The sequence below is a fragment of the Dryobates pubescens genome, chromosome 15 (assembly GCF_014839835.1).
Source record: "Dryobates pubescens isolate bDryPub1 chromosome 15, bDryPub1.pri, whole genome shotgun sequence".
Lineage (NCBI taxonomy): Eukaryota > Metazoa > Chordata > Aves > Piciformes > Picidae > Dryobates > Dryobates pubescens.
This window is the reverse complement of record NC_071626.1, coordinates 4,647,309-4,666,025: the sequence shown is the minus strand read 5'-3', so window position 1 is coordinate 4,666,025 and position 18,717 is coordinate 4,647,309. Positions and strand designations below refer to the sequence as shown.

Below are 18,717 nucleotides of genomic sequence, written 5' to 3'. Positions count from 1 at the left end.
CAGTGCCAGTGTTGTAAAGTTTTGCCTCATTTGGGAGGGGAAAGGAGGTACACAAACTCTACTGAAAGAAACAATTCATGTGAAGGAAAGTCTTTTGAATGACAGGATAAATCAGGAACAAGATGATTTTATTAAGCCACAATGAAAGCCACAGTAACCAAAAACCCCCCAATTTCCAGACATCAGCGTATCTCTTAAGCCCAGAAAAGGCAATGCACAGACAGAACAAAAGCTGTATTCTTATCCTGCCTCAGTATATGAGAGCACACCACCTCTCTGCCTCACTTGGAAGGTGGACCACCCTGTGATGAGTTTAAGCCAGTGTTATATCTCTGCCTTCAGTAGAGCTTTGAAGATTTAGTAAAGTCTTTATTACTCCTGCAGTGTGTGAGGGCTGTGCGTATCAATCACCACAGATTCACAACATGAAATGCATCTAAGTCAAAATAAATATTTTGTGGCTCTCCCATATCAAAAGCAAAATGTTCTCTCTATCTATCTGTCTATAAGGACTCAGGTTATTTGCATTTACTTTAGACATCTTTTTTTATCCACCTAGTGTGTTGCATGAGTTTTAAAGGCACAGCTTACTGTGGACTAAATAATTGTCTTTCCTATTTACAAAATCAGAGCTGTTAAAATAGCTTAGAGCGTGGATTAAGCACAGGTAAAATTTTTTTCAGACATTTAAATGCACTTCTTTTCCACTGCAGAGTTGTAAATGCACTTCAGCAGGCTAAGAACTTGCAATTATAAAGACCAGAGAGGAAAGAGGGTTATTAGGTTGCCTATTCTGTAACTTCTTGTCCCAGTCAGCTTGCACTTGTAAGATGCAAAAGGTCCAACTTACAAACACCTGATGACAGGGGCTTATACTCAAGATGATGAGGGAGTCTATCCTTCCTATGCAAACCACAACAAACAGCAGCTCAAATCACATGCCTGCCCCACACTTAAACCCTGGGGGGCTTCAGAGTTTTCCAGATGGCTAGTCAAGCAGGGGCTTTCTGTGCCCTTGCAATACAGTGGCACAGACCTACAGAAATGAGCTACCTTGACCAAATCTGTCATTCCAGTTCCCCAGAACCTTATCCCACTGCTGCCAGGGGCAGCTGCGGGCAATGCTCAAGCCTCCCGTTTCAAGGACAAAGAGGCAGTACTGGAATTGCAATCACTACTTCAGAGCTCCGGGTTGGAGAGGGGAAGGGGCAAAATCAAGAGAAAACTTGTCTTTTAGTTAGCCAACATCTGCTAAAAATGATGACTAGATATTGAGTGAAGGTCACGAGGCTCAGCTAAGTATATAGGGGGAGAAAAACAGACGGGGGAAGGGGGAGGGAGGGAGAGAGAGAGCGAGCGAGCACGAGCACTGCAGCAAAGAAGCTATGCTCAGCTAATACATGCTGGCACTTACCATAAAAATAGAAAGATCCAAAGAGAATCAGATTAAGGATCCTTTTTATCTCTCTTCAACAGAAAGATTTCCACATGAAGTTCTGAACACAGCTGTCCAGGGAAAAGCAAGGTAACATGATGATGGTACACAGGAAACCACTAACACACAAAGGGTTAAAGTCCTTTCACAGCCTTCCAAAACCTGCAAGCAGTTTGTGCTGAAAAACCCAAAAGGTAAGAAGTCTGAGAGACGACTCCTACATAACACTGCAGCTAAACCAGACTGCTGTATTTCCAGTCACTCACACCGCACTGTTTTCATCTTCATCTTCTCACCATTACTTAGAGGTGGGCTTGGGGGTGGGGAAAAGAGATTTCTCCTCCGAGTGGAAAGGAGCGCAGAAACGGCATCAGCATTTTTAATCAGTCACTGGGAGTACCCAATCAGAGGGACTGAGTGGTGCCAGCGTGACAGTTGTCCAAGGCAGGGCAGCCTGGCGCTCCAGCCGCCGCTGCGTTCCCGGCTTCCACAAGACCACTGGCAGCCTCATCTGCTGCTTAACCCCGGCGAGGTTCTCTGTGCCCACGCACAAACAAACTGCCTTCATGCACTGCGTCTTCTCCTCGAGGAGCAGCGCTTTGCAAGCTACAAGCTTTTCTGGGTTGCTGTACTGAAAGCCTGTTTGCTACATCTGTGCACTAGTACGAAAGCAAGAAAAGTTTGGAGGTTTAAATATCAGCATCATCTCACTGGCAGTTTATGATCTCCTGTCTTCTCTATGTAAAACACATTAGGCATTGCTTCCCCTTCAAGGGTTTCTTTCTGGAGAAGGAAGTCTGTAATGGGTTTTACAGCACAGCCCCAGTGCTGTGAAGTGCCTTCTTAGAGCCAATGCTGGTTTTGACATGACATCATAGCACCCTGACAGCACCAGATGCACGGAAAATACACAAAGGTCTCTCTCCCCTGACTCCTCAAGATGAGAAGTGGATTAAATGTGTTTGCTGCTATCTATCATACTATTGGACATCACACACACAAAAAGAAGACAGATCACAACTTAGTTTATAGTAAGGATGTCCAGAATCTAGAGACAAACCTTTCTGTAGCATTTAACATATCAAACCAATCTGCACAGATGCAGCCAGTGTCAGAGCAGCCCCAAACACTGCAGCTTCCAGGGAATGCTTCTGATGCTACAAAACAAATGCCTGCATTTGACTATGGGGGGGGGAGAAATTCATCTGGTTCTACAGCACAATGCAGTCCCCAGTGAAGCACGTGGACTAAATACAGAATGCACATTAGCATTGACTTCAAGCAAACACTCTACCAGCAGACAAAGCTAGAGGCTTGCCTTTTCAAAACAATTCTTTTTTTAAACAGTCAGCCCTGGAATTGTGCCATATCACAAAGCAAACATGAATATCTTCCACCTGATAGCCTCTTCATCTTCTGAAGTGTGCCTATTTCGTTTAAAGGGGGAGTGTGTGGGGGGGGAAAGAAATCCCTCAAAGTATTCCCAGCAGCGGTGTGCATATTCTCTCAAGTGCTGGGGAATACATTGTGTAACAGCATGAGGATCAAAAGAAAAACAAATACAAATTAAAAATCAGAGGTTCTGTGCCCTGAACTACAAATCAACAACCCAAAGTGCAATTTTATCCAACTAAACTGTTCTGAAATGTTTGAGTGTCAATGTTGCATGCAAACTCCACTAGCAGGCAGCAGTGATTTTCAGAGAACACCGGGCTGGCAGACCATGATGGCCATAACCCAAATTGAAAGCCTCTCCTCTGATGACAGGACCCTGGGAGGACCATTACTTACTTGCATTCCATTTAGGATTTAGCAGGCTTGCTTCATGCTATCAACAGAACATGTATGGTGTTCATTCCTCCCTTTTCATAACCACTGTTAGTTCGAAAACCACAAGCTGACTGGTGTGAAAGAGAGGGCACAGGTGAAGGACAGCTCAAAAGGAAAGGAAAAGAGGGGAATTACCACGTCCAAATAATGCACACTGGATCTATACAGAGAGCAGCACACATACATATACATAACCTATATTAAAAATACAGCCAGCATAGGAGTAAGCACAAGAACAGGAAGCAGCAGAAGAAAATACATTTAAACTCTGCAGCAAGCTTTCAAAACATATTGCAAAGCTAGCAGAAAAATTACTATTTGACACATCACATGCTTGGTGAAGTAGGCAGCTTCTGTTTCAGGAAACCGAGTATGGGTGTCTCAAGATGCCCAGTGCAGAAAAAGGCTGCCCATGTTTGCAGATTCATTCCACTGCCAAAAAATAATAGACTTGTTTCCTAATGTTATATAGTCAAGGTCCTGAACTGTGCAATAAACAGAGAAGAAATCAGAGATGAGTTCCTTGTAAATGGGAAAAAACTCAATTCCTTTTTGTTTTTCCTTCCCTATCAGGATGCATGAAAAAAAACCTAACATTAGTGTAGCAGCTCTCTGGAGAGAAGAAAGCTGGGTCATAGGCAGAATTTAATGGGCTAAGCTATGATATCTTTTTTTTGTTGCAATGACTCTCAAAGAAGCCTGAACCTGAACTTTGTGCAAAGGGAGCAAAACTAGAAATGGGTAGATTCAGATTGGATGTTAGGAAGAAGTTCTTCACCTCAAGGGTGGTGAGACACTGGCACAGGTTGCTCAGGGAGGTGGTGGAAGCCTCATCCCTGGAGGGTTTTAAGGCCAGGCTGGATGTGGCTCTGAGCAGCCTGATGTAGTGTGAGGTGTCCCTGCCCATGGCAGGGGGTTTGGAACTGGATGATCCTTGAGGTCCCTTCCAGTCTTGACAATTCTGTGATTCTATGAATGTATTGGGGGTTCTGTCTGTCCCAAACTTTTCCAGTGCAATTCTGAGAGGTGTGAGAAGTGGTTGCACCCACAGAAGTAGGAAGAGCTGCTGTGATTCCATCCACATGCTGTCTAGTGACAGCTATAAGAAACCAAAAGATATGAAGAAAGGCTAATAGACTAACTAATTCAAGCTTTCAGCTAAGAGCAGAGGGTTGAACACTCAGCTAATTTAGATTTAAGCTCCCACTGAGGCCACCTTTGAGAATTTAGAAGTCTCTGACAGATACTGAGAGTGAATTTAGTGAGGGATCTATATTCCTGGTGAACAAAAGATTCCAGTTTCTTGGTGGTGCTTTGATTATGGTTGAGAGAACAGTAGCCAGTTCCTTTGGAAACCTGATTTTTCCCCTCCATCATTTGCAGATGATGCTCTCAGTATGGCCTCACCAGCTGTGGTTGGTGAGGTGATAACAACATGCCAAGGACACTTAAGTGTTATCTTTAAAGCCATTTCAGGCATTAGGAGGAATGGGAAGGAGAACACACATATGTTCCCAGAAAGAAGATAATGCTCTCTTCCATTTCAGTAAAACTGCTGCCTGGAAAATAACAACCACCACCAACCCCTGACAGCAGCTGTTCTTCTACATCTAGTTAAAGGAGAGGAAAAGATCATTTATGTTTTGTGTTAAAGAGAGCCGAGAGCATGCTTCCAGTTAAAATGTGGCTTTGTTTTCTTCCGCTCACCTACTTGTTTGTACCAGAAAGAAAACAAACTCCAGGAATAGGTGGTCCAGAGCTGTTCAAATCAACATTTCTGAGCTGGATGGCAAACTTGATGCCTGGCATTCAATAAACCTCTGATCTCACTGCTGAGGCCTCAAATGAACTGCCAACTGCTTAGAAAGAAGTGAAGGATTTAAGAAGCAACACAAGGGCAATGGAGTCTGCCAGTATGCAGGTCCCAGCTCAGCAGCACACATCAGCAGGTGAACGTGTGAACAGGACACACTGCAGACAGGAGAGACAAGCAGCAGCACAAAACACAAAGGAACAAAATCACAGATTTCAGGGACAGGTCTTTAAATGTTCAGTGGGTATTTGAGGTGGAAGTGTTTTGTTTCTCCGTGCTGCCAAGATCACCCTGGATGTAGGAGGAAATTTCCACGCTCTGAATTAAATGAAGCAGAGAGAAATGAAACAGTAAAATCCAGAAGGTAAGAAAGGTGTAAAACATTCCTTTCCTTTTTGGTCAGAGAGCTCATGAGCCTCCCCAAGGCATTCAGGCACAGCTCTGGTGCACAGTATGGAGGAGCTTGATGAGAGGGGGGAAAAAAGGCAGTAAAGTTCCTGCTAACTCTAGCTTGTGGTGACTGAGGAAAATTAGTACTTGGTACTGCTCAAGTTGAACATCCCTCAACTTCCTGATTTTTCTATTTTTATATCCCTTAGCTTGAAGTGTTTGCAGTTATCAGATTATGTTTTTTTTTAACCTCTACATTGATCTTTTAAGCCCTGACAAAAATCTCTCCTTAGTTGTTTTCTTGGTGGACTGTTATGTTTTCTGACCTATTAGGTGTCACCAGGTTCTTTGGTAATTTTTCAGGACTCTTTTGGGTTGGTTTTTTATATATATATTTTTTTTTCTACTTTTCTGCTCAAAATCTACAGCTAAATCAGGAACAGTGTGGCCAGCAGGAGCAGGGAAGTCATTCTGCCCTGTACTCAGCACTGGTTAGGCCACCCCTTGAGGACTGTGTCCAGTTCTGGGCTCCTCAATTTAAGAAGGATATTGAGATACTTGAACATGTCCAAGAGAATGGCAACAAGGCTGGGGAGGGGTCTGGACCACAAGACCTATGAGGAGAGGCTGAGGGAGCTGGGGTTGTTTAGCCTGGAGAAGAGGAGGCTCAGGGGAGACCTTCTTGCTCTCTACAACTACCTGAAAGGAGGTTGTAGCCAGGTGGGGGTTGGTCTCTTCTCCGAGGCAACCAGCACCAGAACAACAGGACACAGTCTTAAGCTGTGCCAGGGGAAACTTAGGCTCAAGGTGAGGAGAAAATTCTTCACAGAAAGAGAGATTGGCCATTGGAATGTGCTGCCCAGGCAGGTGGTGGAGTCACCATCACTGGAGGTGTTCAAAAAAAGCTTGGATGTGACACTTGAAGCCATGGTTTAGTTGTCAGAAGGTGTTAGGTATTAGGTTGGACTTGATCTCTGAGGCCTTTTCCAGCCTGGTTGATTCCATGATTCCATGTCATTTCCTTGGGAAAAGTGACATGTTCTTAAATGGCTTTTCAGATAAACAAATCATTCATAATTATTAAAAAAAGGAAAAAGCTACTTGATTTTTCAAATCTTCTAACACTGAATGATGAATTATCAATACCAATCCCACAGGACACTTTTCATCTTTTCTAGACAAATGGAGGCTTCACACAAGCTTTTGTTCACACTGCTGATGCACCGTGTGAAATTGGGTGCAGGAGGTTCTGAACTGCCTGTGCAGGTGGAAAGGAAACTAAAAAGCATAATGGGCTTGGAGAAGAAGATGATGGTTAAGCAAAACCTAAATGACCATTAATAACTTCTACCTTAGACTTCTTTTTTTCTTTTAAAGTCACCCATGCAGCCATTTCTAAAGTACTAAAAATATCCAGAGGGGAAGGGAATAAGCACTCATCTAGAGACACTTCCAGTTCTGCGACATAAATTTAAGTCTAATGCAGGTGGGAAGCAGTACAAGTAACTGACAAGGCTGTGTGGATAGAAAGGACCACTGCTGACGATGGCATCTCTAATTAGAGAGCTTCTAAAAATTATTCTATAGGAATAGAATGTACAAGTTTTTCAGTTGATGAAACCAGAATCCCTGGAAGAAAACCAGGTCTTTAAAAAGAAATAAAATTAAAAATCCCCCCAAACCTATAATTCTTTGCAATCAGTTGGCAGAAAAATCTGCAATGCCTGTGTCTACATTCTAGAGACTTTGTCTAAAAGAAAACTTCTCTAAGCAATGAGCAAGCTGCCCACAGGGATTTGCTTCGCTTACAGAGAATTTTCCTGTTGTAGAATCATAGAATCAACCAGGTTGGAAGAGACCTCCAAGATCATCCAGTCCAACCCAGGAATGGGCTGCCCAGGGAGGTGGTGGAGTCACCATCACTGGAGGTGTTCAGGAAGAGACTGGATGGGGCACTTGGTGCCATGGTTTAGTTGATTAGGTGGTGTTGGATGATAGGTAGGACTCGATGATCTTGAAGGTCTGTTCCAAGCTGGTTAATTCTATTCTATTCTACTCTATCACCCAGCCCTATCCAATCAATTAGACCATGGCACTAAGTGCCTCATCCAGTCTTTTCCTGAAGATCTCCAGGAATGGCGACTCTACCACCTCCCTGGGCAGCACATTCCAATGGCAAATCACTCTCTCTGTGAAGAATTTCTTCCTAACATCCAGCCTGAACCTCCCCTGGCACAGCTTGAGACTGTGTCCCCTTGTTCTGGTGCTGGTTGCCTGGGAGAACAGACTGACCCCCACCTGGCTACAGCCTCCCTTCAGGTAGTTGTAGAGAGCAAGAAGGTCTCCCCTGAGCCTCCTCTTTTCCAGGCTAAACAACCCCAGCTCCCTCAGCCTCTCCTCACAGGGCTGTGCTCCAGACCTTCCCCAGCTTTGTTCCCCTTCTCTGCACACGTTCCAGTACCTCAACATCCAGAGACACTGGCACAGGTTGCCCAGGGAGGTGGTGGAAGCCTCATGCCTGGAGGTTTTTAAGGTCAGGCTGAATGTGACTGTGAGCAACCTGATCTAGTGTGAGGTGTCCCTGCCCATGGCAAAAGGGTTGGAACTAGATGATCCTTGAGGTCCCTTCCAACCCTAACAATTCTATGATTCTGATATTGTGCACAACAATGTAAATTTACCATTGTCCTTATTAAGCCACATGTGTCCTAACACATGAAGCAAGTAAAACACTCTTAACAGATCATAACTTACTGCTACAGAATGTTCTGTTTGTTTTTAGCTCTTTCTTTAACTAATAAAATTACCCTTCTGGCAATAAAAGAAGAAAGATATGCTATGATAGCCCATAAAAATTCCCTCTCTTCTAAGCAAAAGGAGTTTCTATGTTGTTATCTTTTTGAAACCTAGAACAGACAGGACACAATCTCAAAGTCAAAAAATAAATATATTAAGACATTTTATGGAAAATTAGAGGAAGTTCTTTTGCCACACAATGATTTAGACTACACAAAGAACACAATCTCATAATCAAAGCCCAACCTGTAGCTTAGCTCCTGGCACGGATAACCAGTCTGTCCTGTAAGGAATTCAGCTGAGGCTCTCTTGCTCTTTTTCTTCCATAATTTAGATGATCTGCTTTCCCCTTCCCCCAGAAATATAAAGGAAAAATAAAGGAATGCTTTGAAAAATAAAAGCAATGCTTTGAAATCCTGTGACAACAGTTTTTGTCAACAGGCTATGAATTAAAGGTAAAGGCAAGGAGCGAAGAGTAGATCCTATGCAAAAGTTAAGCACTGAATTACCTGCAGTAGAAGATGGCAAGGATGCAAAGGTTTGGTTTTGCATGATGAAGTTTCAGAGATAACCCCATGTAAAACCACTATTTTATGAGTATATTTATATATTCTTCACATATTGATCCCAAGACAGACATCCTTTTGACTTTTGATTGTGGATCAAAGCAGAGTTCTAGGATACTTTTTCAGCTGCAGGAAGGCAGTCATGCTACATCAGGTCACGCAGCAGGGAGATGCTGTGGCACTGAGCTCCTGAGAGGAGTAAGGAGAAAAATGCCACCTAGAAAGTGTGAGGCCAGATGCCAGGAACAGACAGGCCCCCAGACACTTATGAGGGCATTCCAGTCCACTGTTAAAACAGGTGGCTTAGAGCTGTGCCAGATCATTAGTCAAGTCTGAGCTGATCATATACGAATCATTCATCTTTGTGAAAGCAGAAAAATGAACTACAGGTAATGCTGAAGCAGAGAGGAAGGACCCAGCGTGGGTAGATAGGTCAGAATGGTTCCAGCAGAGCATCACCTGGTAAATTGTGCCCTGTATCTAGGGCACTGCCAGTTCCATGAGAGAGTTTGATAGCTGCATCCAGCCCTATCCCTGGTGCAATTTGCAAAATAGGGGAATTGGCAAACAAAACACTAAGAACACAGAATTGAGATGTGACAGCAAGTATGAGATGCCATGCACAAACCCCTGCCATGTGGAGGGCAGGTCCACCCCTACATGATGGAGCAAACACAAACCCATTATCAATTAGGAGATGCATGTGCACATGTGACAAACATTTGAGAGTTTATAATGGTAGAGAGAGGTGCTGAGCATGTAGAATAGAATAGAAGGGAACAGAACAGACCAGGTTGGAAAAGACCTTTGAGATCAAGTCCACCCTATCACCCAACACCATCTAATCAACGAAACCATGGCACCAAGTGCCCCATCCAGTCTCTTCCTAAACACTTCCAGTGATGGTGACTCCACCACCTCCCTGAGCAGCCCATTCCAATGGGCAATCAGTCTCTCTAGGAAGAATTTCTTCCTAACATCCAGGCTAAACCTCCCCTGGTGCAGCTTGAGCTTCTAAAATTAACTCACTAGATGTTTAGTTGATCCATTTAAACTGGCTCCACTTCCAGACATTCAACCTTTAAAAGGTTAGGACTGCAACAGACACTAATTAAGCACAAAGACTCATGATTTACTCAAGGCTTTTGACTTGTGATGGATTTTTAATGTGAGCAAGAGAAATTCTAGAAAGGCCATCGTTAATAATCCTGTTGGATCTCTGCAATACCAAAGGCAGGAGGAATTGAAAAGGGAAATCCTGAGGAAGCTTATATTATTGGAGCCATACTTAAATACATCACACCAGGCCATAGCTATAAATACTGCCAGCCACTGGCAAGAGTATTTCAAAACAAGCTTTTACAGCGTCTCATAAAGCCCTTGTAAAGGAACTTTTGAAAACAGCTCAAAAGAATTGGCTCCACACCCAGAAATAAATAATATTACAGGACATTTAAGACCTACTGTGACCATAGCATGGCTTGAGATGGAAGGGACCTTAAGACAATGGAATGGAATAGAATGGAATGGACCAGGTTGGAAGAGACCTTCAAGATCATTGTGTCCAACCTATCATCCAACACCACCTAATCAACTAAACCATGCAACCAAGCACCCTACCAAGTCTCCTCCTGAACACCTCCAGTGATGGTGACTCCACCACCTCCCTGGGCAGCCCATTCCAATGGCCAATCACTCTCTCTGTGTAGAACTTCTTCCTAACATCCAGCCTAAACCTTCCCTGGCACAGCTTGAGACTGTGTCCTCTTGTTCTGGTGCTGGTTGCCTGGGAGAAGAGACCAACCCCCACCTGGCTACAGCCTCCATTCAGGTAGTTGTAGAGAGCAATGAGGTCTCCCCTGAACCTCCTCTTCTCCAGGCTAAGCAACCCCAGCTCCCTCAGTCTCTCCTCGTAGGGCTTGTGTTCCAAACCCTTCACCAGCTTTGTTGCCCTTCTCTGGACAAGATCATCTAGCTCCAATTCCTCTGCTGTGGGCAGGGACATCTCCCACTAGACCAGGTTGCTCAGAGCCTCATCCAGCCTGTTCTTAAACACTTCCAGGGGTGAGGTGGAATGGACATAATGTAGTAAAAAGAGGATTTGTTTGTAGTGATCTCAGTGTTTTCTGTGTCTTTACTGACAGCCATCCCTGCCTATCCTACAGTGACACATGAAAATGTGTGAACTAAAATACATAATATTTTTAGCCCATTGTTGATTCCTCAGCATAGAAAAGTCACAAAAAGGCAAGAGCCTAAAGATGTCAACGCAACTGTTTCTTCAGCTTGGCAGACAGACTGAAGAGCTACAGTGAGGAAAAATAAAAGAAAGGTTTTCTACAATTAACATATAAATTTTTTACACATTTTTCTGGATTGTTAAGTGAAGAATCTTTATGGGAGACAGTGTAAGCTGTTTTGACTAAAGCAGACTTTATTTAGCAGTCCTTTATTTACTTCTTGGCTTATGAAATCCCTGTATAGTGTCCCCCCCAGCCTCTTAAAGTACATGGATTTCTTAATATTGGGGGGAAAAAATGATTATTAACTTCAAATTGATATTTTTGAAGGTGTTTGACAACTAGTTTTCAGATTTTCATAACAGTTTTGGAAGGGAGACCTTGAAAGAGAGCGTTTGCAGTGTAACGCTGTGCTCTACCCATCCACCTTCAGCATCTCTCCTGGGAGCCTGCTGGGAAAGGGGGGAACCTCAGGGCACTAAGAAGGCAGCAAATGTGTAGTGCAATATGTCCTGCTGATCAGGCACACAGGACCAGACAAAGAAGTTTAGAGATGCCTAAAAATTTAGTCTAGGGTGGAAAAAAAGATATAATCACACAAAATATCAAGATTTTGGGAAGTATCAGTGTTAGCCAAGTGAAACACCCTGGTCTGAAAACACCAAAAGCAATAAGGCACTGACACTGCAACAGTTCTGCTTGAATTCACTACATTTCACCTGTATTCACCACTTCACTTCCCATTTCCCATCACTGGAGGTGTTTAGGAGGAGACTTGATGGGGTGCTTGGTGCTGTGGTTTAGTTGGTCAGATGGTGTTGGATGATGGGTTGGAAAAGATGATCTCAAAAGGTCTCTTCCAACCTCTTCTATTCCAACTCTCTTCTGTTGGCGAAGCTCTAATTTATCATTCTCCTATTATTTTCATTGCAACTGGTGTTACATTGAATTTTGAAATATTTCACCCACTCCAGAGTGCCTTCTTCATTGTAATGAGGAAGAGGAAGCAGCTCAGTCTTGGACACTTGTTGGCTGTGTGGAAGACAGCTACACATTGATGTGCCACACCTGGAAGATGGTAAAAAGTACTAAGTCCTGCCCAGATCAACAGAAAAATTCAGGAAGAAAATCCATATGCAGCTCAACAGAACTGCTCCTACAAAGAATTGATATCGATATCTAGAATGAATGTTGCTCAAGGTCTACAGCAAGTTGACTCAGAGACCAATAAATCCTATACAAGGAAAAAAGAGTTAAAGAGCATGAGTATCCCTGGTGAAAAAACTAGAGATGTGATACTTGAAGGTTTGATAAGCGCTGCTGTTCCATGAAACTATGTCTGGGTGGAAAGATTGCTGACCTAGGTGCTGATTACTCTGCTGCTAAAGCATCATGCAAGCAGCAGTGTCCAGCTGGAACTAATGATACATCACAATGCTCCATCTGCAGCTCCCCATGCATGCACTGTGGGGGGAATGTCCTCTGAAAAGTACAGGAGGTAACTGGGCAAGAGAGGCCAAAAGCACAAACCAAGGGAGATTTCAGATGGATATTGGAAGAAACTCCTTCACTGAAAGGGTTCTCTGGAGTCACCAGAGAGAGTTGTTAGCCATTGGAACAGGCTGCCCAGGGAGGTGGTGGACTCACTGTCCCTGGATATGTTCAAGAGGGGATTGGACGTGGCACTTGGTGCCGTGGTTTAGTAGTCGTGAGGTCTTGGGTGACAGGTTGGACTTGATGATCTTTGAGGTCTCTTCCAACCTTACTGATTCTATGATCTCTGGGGCTGCTCAAGTGGCCTGTAGACATCATTTAGTATTGAGCCTTCAGTGCTGGGTTGAGGGATGGACTGGTTGATCTTTGAGGTCTCTTCCAACTATATATATAGAGTGTTTCTGTGGTTGAATCACCATCCCTGGAGGTGTATAAAAGCTGTGGTACTAAGGGACATGGTTTAGCACCAGACTTGGTAGAATTAGATAGTGGTTGGACTTGATGACCGTGTTTTCCAACCAAACCAATTCTACGCTTCTATCACAGAATAGAATAGAATTAACCAGGTTGGAAGAGACCTTTGAGATCATCAAGTCCAACCCATCACCCAACACCATCTAATCAACTAAACCATGGCACCAAGCACCCCATCCAGTCTCCTCTTAAACACCTCCAGTGATGGTTTCTCCACCACCTCCCTGGGCAGCCCATTCCAATGGCCAATCTCTCTTTCTGTGAAGAACTTCTTCCTAATATTCATGATCTACCCTCAGCATCCTCAGTCCCACCAAAGCTTAGTGCACACTTGGAAGCATTAGCTGCCATTTACACTTAACATACTCTTACCATCCAAAGCAAAACAGGATAAGTTAAAGATAGTCCTGAAATATGGGAGAGGCTTTATAACTAAGCATGCTTGGGCTCTCTCTGTCTTAACCTGAGAAAGGCTTCTTACATCCAACCAATCGACCCCAGACTGACATTTGGACACACTCCCTATTTCAGCAAAATAATTTTACAATGCTGCTGGCTTGTGTCATTTTATATTTAGCAGTTGTGGATTCCAAGTACTAGTGTGGCCCTGGAAGAAGAATGGCTTTGTTATTCAGATTAATGGCCATTTTCACACTAAACAAAGACCATCAGGAAGTGACTTAAGAAAAAAATGATCATCATTAGGAGCTGTAGAGCAAGAAGTGATGATAAGCTAGGAGAAAGATAGTTTTTCACCTAGAGATATGGAAGACTAAATGAGACTGATCAATTAGCTAAAATCAGCTATGACATGCCAAAAATAAATCAAAGAAATGATTAATATCAATTCTTATTCTAAAACTTTTTTTTTTCCCCTTCCATCTTCCTCCCTCACATTTCAGTCACTTTCTTGCCTGGGGCTCAGAAAGGAAGATTTTGTTAGATTTCTCCTCAGAAGAACACGTGGCTACATTTATAGGTAGCCAGACTCAGCACACAGTTAAAGTCAGAAAAGCAGCCCACATTCACACTTTCACAGGTGCCCAAGATGATGTGGGGTCATGTTGTCCTGATAGCTACAGAGCAGGCTGGAGGGAAGTGAGATGAGTTTTGCTCCCCAGTACCTTCCAATTTATCATCAGTTTCTCTTTCAGAGATGCTAGTTTAGGTGACAAATTCCTGACTAGATGAAACACCTTCACTTTCTGATCCAAACCTGAATGTGATCAAAGCAATTACAAAACTACCCTCTGGCATCAAGTCAGGTCAGTGGGGAAGGTGACTGTGAGACTACCACCATGAAGCTTACAAGGGGGTCAAGGGTGTGCCAGGCTGTCAGCCTGTGGATGACCATCACCAGACCTCTCCTCACTCACAGGTTGCTGTCCCAGCCCAGCCTCAGCCTGTCCCCTTCTCTGTCTCCAGGGAGAAACCTTATTACCAGGGCTGCCCCTGGGGCTGCCTAGCTCCTCTGCTTCACAATATTTATTCAACAACACAAATATAGACCTTAAGTACATCCAAAGCAGCATAATCTTATGCCCTTATGCACAGTCATGCCCCCAGGGCAGACTCCAACATCCATGCTGTCTCCTTTGGTTGAGTTGAGCTGTTCTGCCCCTTCCACCCACTTGGACTGAACAGCATATTTCTGCCCTCTCTGCCTAGGCAGATGTAGGAGTGAGCTGAAGCTGTTTGCCATGGGTCTGCCCTCATCTTCATCACTGCACAATCAGGGTGCAGGCCTCCTCACAAATTGCTGCTGCTGCTCCTCCTGCATGGCACATCCTTCTGTGCCTGCCCTTGTGGCTACCTTGCCTCTTCTTTGGCAGCAGCATTTTCTCAGGGAGAAGAGGGCTGCAAGCTACAAATAAAGTTCTTTACTATGAGGGTGGTGAGACAACGGAACAGTTTTGCCCTGGCAAGTTGTGGATGCCTCATCCCTTGAAGTGTTTGAGGCCAGGCTGGATGAAACCTTGACCAGCCTGATCTACTGGGAGGTGTCCCTGTCCACGGCAGGGGGTTGGAAGTAAATGATCTTCAATTTCCCTTCCAATTCAAGCCATTCTATGACTCTATAAAATCCCACTGAAGGCACTGCAACCCCAGAGCCAGCATAGCACAAGTGCCTCCTCAGAGCAAAAAATCAAAGCTATTTAATAGACCAGCATGGAAGCAAAGCTATTTCAGCTCCCATAACACCTTTTTCAAACACAACATGAGATAGCCAAGAAAGGATTGAGTCGTTTTTCCACAACCTCTGCTTGTGAGGACACACTGATCTATGCCAGACAGAAAACTTCCTCCCTGTAACTTGGCCTCTCACCAGTCCAGCCCTTAAACTGCCCTTGCAATTTGGCAGAAGGTGTCCATTCCCTCCTCTTACACCTCCCAAGCAGCTGCCTGTAACATACTCAGTGTAATTAGAGGAATAACTGACATTACATTTGCCAGCTTCATTGGGATGTGTTTTTAATAACAAGATTGCAAAGGTGAAAGAAGTACAAATGTATTCTGTCAGAGCCAAAGGTTTGTTCCTGATGACAAAGCTGCAGAGAAGAACAAGAGAACCAAAAGCTGTTTTAGAAGATGACAGATTCCCTGAGCCATCACTTGAAGCTCTTCAAGCACCTTTTTTAGCCAATAGGGGAGAAAAAAAAAATGCATCTCCTCAGAGCTGAGCCCTATGGGCAGCCTAGGCGCTGCTGCACCAAACCGCTCGTCTCCTGCCCAAGCAAAGTCTCCAAGCTCTCACACCCAAGCTGATTCACTGCTTCCTGCATTTCTGTTGTTGTTCTCATTTGCTTTCACAGAATCACAGAATCAACCAGGTTGGAAAAGACCTCCAAGATCATCAAATCCAACCTATCACCCAACACCATCTAATCAACTCAGCCATGGCACCAAGTGCCTCATCCAGTCTCGTTAAACACTTCCAGGAACGGTGACTCCAGCACCTCCCTGGGCAGCACATTCCAATGGCCAATCTCTCTTTCTGGGAAGAATTTCTTCCTAACATCCAGCCTAAACCTCCCCTGCTGCAGCTTGAGACTGTGTGCTCTTGTTCTGGTGCTGGTTGCCTGGGAGAAGAGACCAACCCCCACCTGGCTACAACCTCCCTTCAAGTAGTTGTAGACAGCAATAAGGTCTCCCCTGAACCTCCTCTTCCCCAGGCTAAACAACCCCAGCTCCCTCAGCCTGTCTTCACAAGGCTTGTGCTTCTTAACAAGCAGGAAAGACTCTCCTGGCTTCATGTTCTTCTCCAACCATAAGACCTAAAAAACTTCTACTACTTAAGCTGCCAAAGTAATTTTCATAAGTGAAAGCTCTGAGCAGTTTCCTACTGACAAGTTTCCCTACGACAAGCAAAGGTGCAATCAGAGGGCATGTACACAGAGAACCAAATGCCTTCACTGGAGAGACACCAACCAAGACGCTGGGGATGCAAGATCCAATCCATCAAAACATTTTACCATTAGTCTTAAAGCACAGGAAAGCACAACTGAAGCAAAAAGGTTATTCGCTTGCCCCAAACCACACATTAACTAAAATAATTTGCTAGATCATCCGTGATGGTCTCAGCAGTGTGGATGATTAATTGGCTTATTTATCTAAGAATATTAAGGGCTGCTTTGGAGGGCCAGCCTTAAGGTCTAGACCTCAAATGTGCTTGTGTTTAACTTGGTCAGAAACAAGCTATTCTAACAACTTCACTAATATCTGATTATTTATCTTGACGTCACTTTCATGCCGAGTTATGAACTCATTTACACCACTTAACTATTTCCTTTCTTCCAAAAGTGCCCTGCATAAAGCCATACTAAGAGACAAAAATCAGCCAACCTTATTAAATATGTCATCAGCACAGAAAACCCAGGCTGAATGTGAGCCAGCAGTGTGCCCAGGTGGCCAAGAAGGCCAATGGCATCCTGGCCTGCATCAGGAATAACGTGGCCAGCAGGAGCAGGGAAGTCATTCTGGCCCTGTACTCAGCACTGGTTAGGCCACACCTTGAGTCCTGTGTCCAGTTCTGGGCTCCTCAGTTTAGGAAAGATGTTGAGTTGCCGGAAGGTGTCCAGAGAAGGGCAACAAAGCTGGGGAGGGGTCTGGAGCACAGCCCTGTGAGGAGAGGCTGAGGGAGCTGGGGTTGCTTAGCCTGGAGAAGGAGGAGGCTCAGGGGAGACCTTCTGGCTCTCTACAACAACAGTGCTCCACCACCCTCACAGTGAAGAGCTTATTCCTAATACCCAGTCTAAACCTGCCCTTCTCTAGTTTGAAGCCCATTGCCCCATCTCTCAACCCACAGTTTTTTGTGTGTGTCACTTTCCCTGCCACGTCTGTGGGGGGGCTTGTGAGAGCAGGCTGTGTTAAGCCAGGACACTGGACTACGAGCCCACGCTGCGCAGACATGCACGAATAACTTCGGTGTCATCATGAGAACTGTGCTGGATGTCTGGGTGTTTCCAAAAGCAGAGGCACTCATTCTACAAATGGCCAATTTTAGCTACTGCTTTACCAACTGAATTTTCTGCATATTCTTTGGAGTAATCGGCCTTTAACTTGATGCATGCCCAAAGAGTCGTTGAGCACAGAATTCCTCTGCTGCAGTTTCCAATCTCATGTTCCAGCCTTCTATAAAAGCCTTGTTTCAGCAGAACCAGTTACTCTTTTGCTGAAATCAGTATTTTCCTGTACTTTGAAGACAAATCTCCCTGTGCTGCAGTTTCTCCCTTTCTATCATCTAAAAGGTAAAGAGGAGGAAAATGGAAGAATTTGAAAAAAAAACAACCCCAAACCACCCAAATAAAATAGTGTGGCTCTTTCTTGTGATCAGAACTCAGGATAACATATTACCAGATACACAACTTCTTCATCAAAAGCCTGGTTTCCACGGTGACCAGCACATCCTCTGCTGTTTTGGTTTGGTGGTTGTTTTACTTTTTTTTTTAAAGACCTTGCTCTTCAGTGTCACCCATCACCACAATTAGGCTTTCAAATAAGCTGAGAGAAATGGGATTAGTAAATGTATTTAATTTCCCCCCCCCCCCGAAGCAAGTGGAGGACTTAGATGCCCACACAGGACCAGCATAACGCATGGTGCCTTGTATCTAAAGCAACGTGATCTGGTTATGAATATCCACCAATCCAGCAGAGTTACTAGTAGCTACTCTGCTTAGATGAAAATGTTCAAGAAAGAATTTTTTAAGCCATCTGAATGACAGTGACAAGCAGGTGAACTACTGCTCAAGCTCATCACGCTTCAGCTTTAAATTGCCTAGGAGCACAATTAACATTTGGTGTGCTGTCTCAGACTAGAAGCCTTCTAGTCACAGAATCATAGAATTGTTAGGGTTGGAAGGGACCTCAAGCATCATCTAGTTCCAAACTCCTTCCCACAGGCAGAGACACCTCACACTGGATCAAGTTGCTCACAGCCACATCCAGCCTGGCCTTCAAAACCTCCAGGGATGAGGCTTCCACCACCTCCCTGGGCAACCTGTTTCAGTGTCTCACCACCCTCATGGGGAAGAACTTCTTCCTGACATCCAGTCTGAATCTACCCATTTATATTTTTTTTTTCCATTCCCCTTAGTCCTATCACTCCCTGACACCCTCAAAAGTCCCTCCCCAGCTTTCTTGTAGCTCCCTTCGGATACTGGAAGGCCACAATAAGATCTC

The 18,717-nt window shown here is 44.3% G+C and overlaps 1 protein-coding gene across 4 annotated transcripts in view; it reads right to left on the bottom strand.

The window, feature by feature from the left end:
- Positions 1-1,914, bottom strand: part of ANO4 (anoctamin 4) — a 177,976-nt gene extending 176,062 nt beyond the window's left edge. For all 4 annotated transcript variants that reach the window (XM_054167688.1, XM_054167691.1, XM_054167690.1 and 1 more), the window contains exon 1: positions 1,415-1,914. The gene's annotated coding sequence lies outside the window, so the exon portion shown is untranslated. The remainder of the gene's footprint in view (positions 1-1,414) is intronic.
- Positions 1,915-18,717: the final 16,803 nt, after the last annotated feature.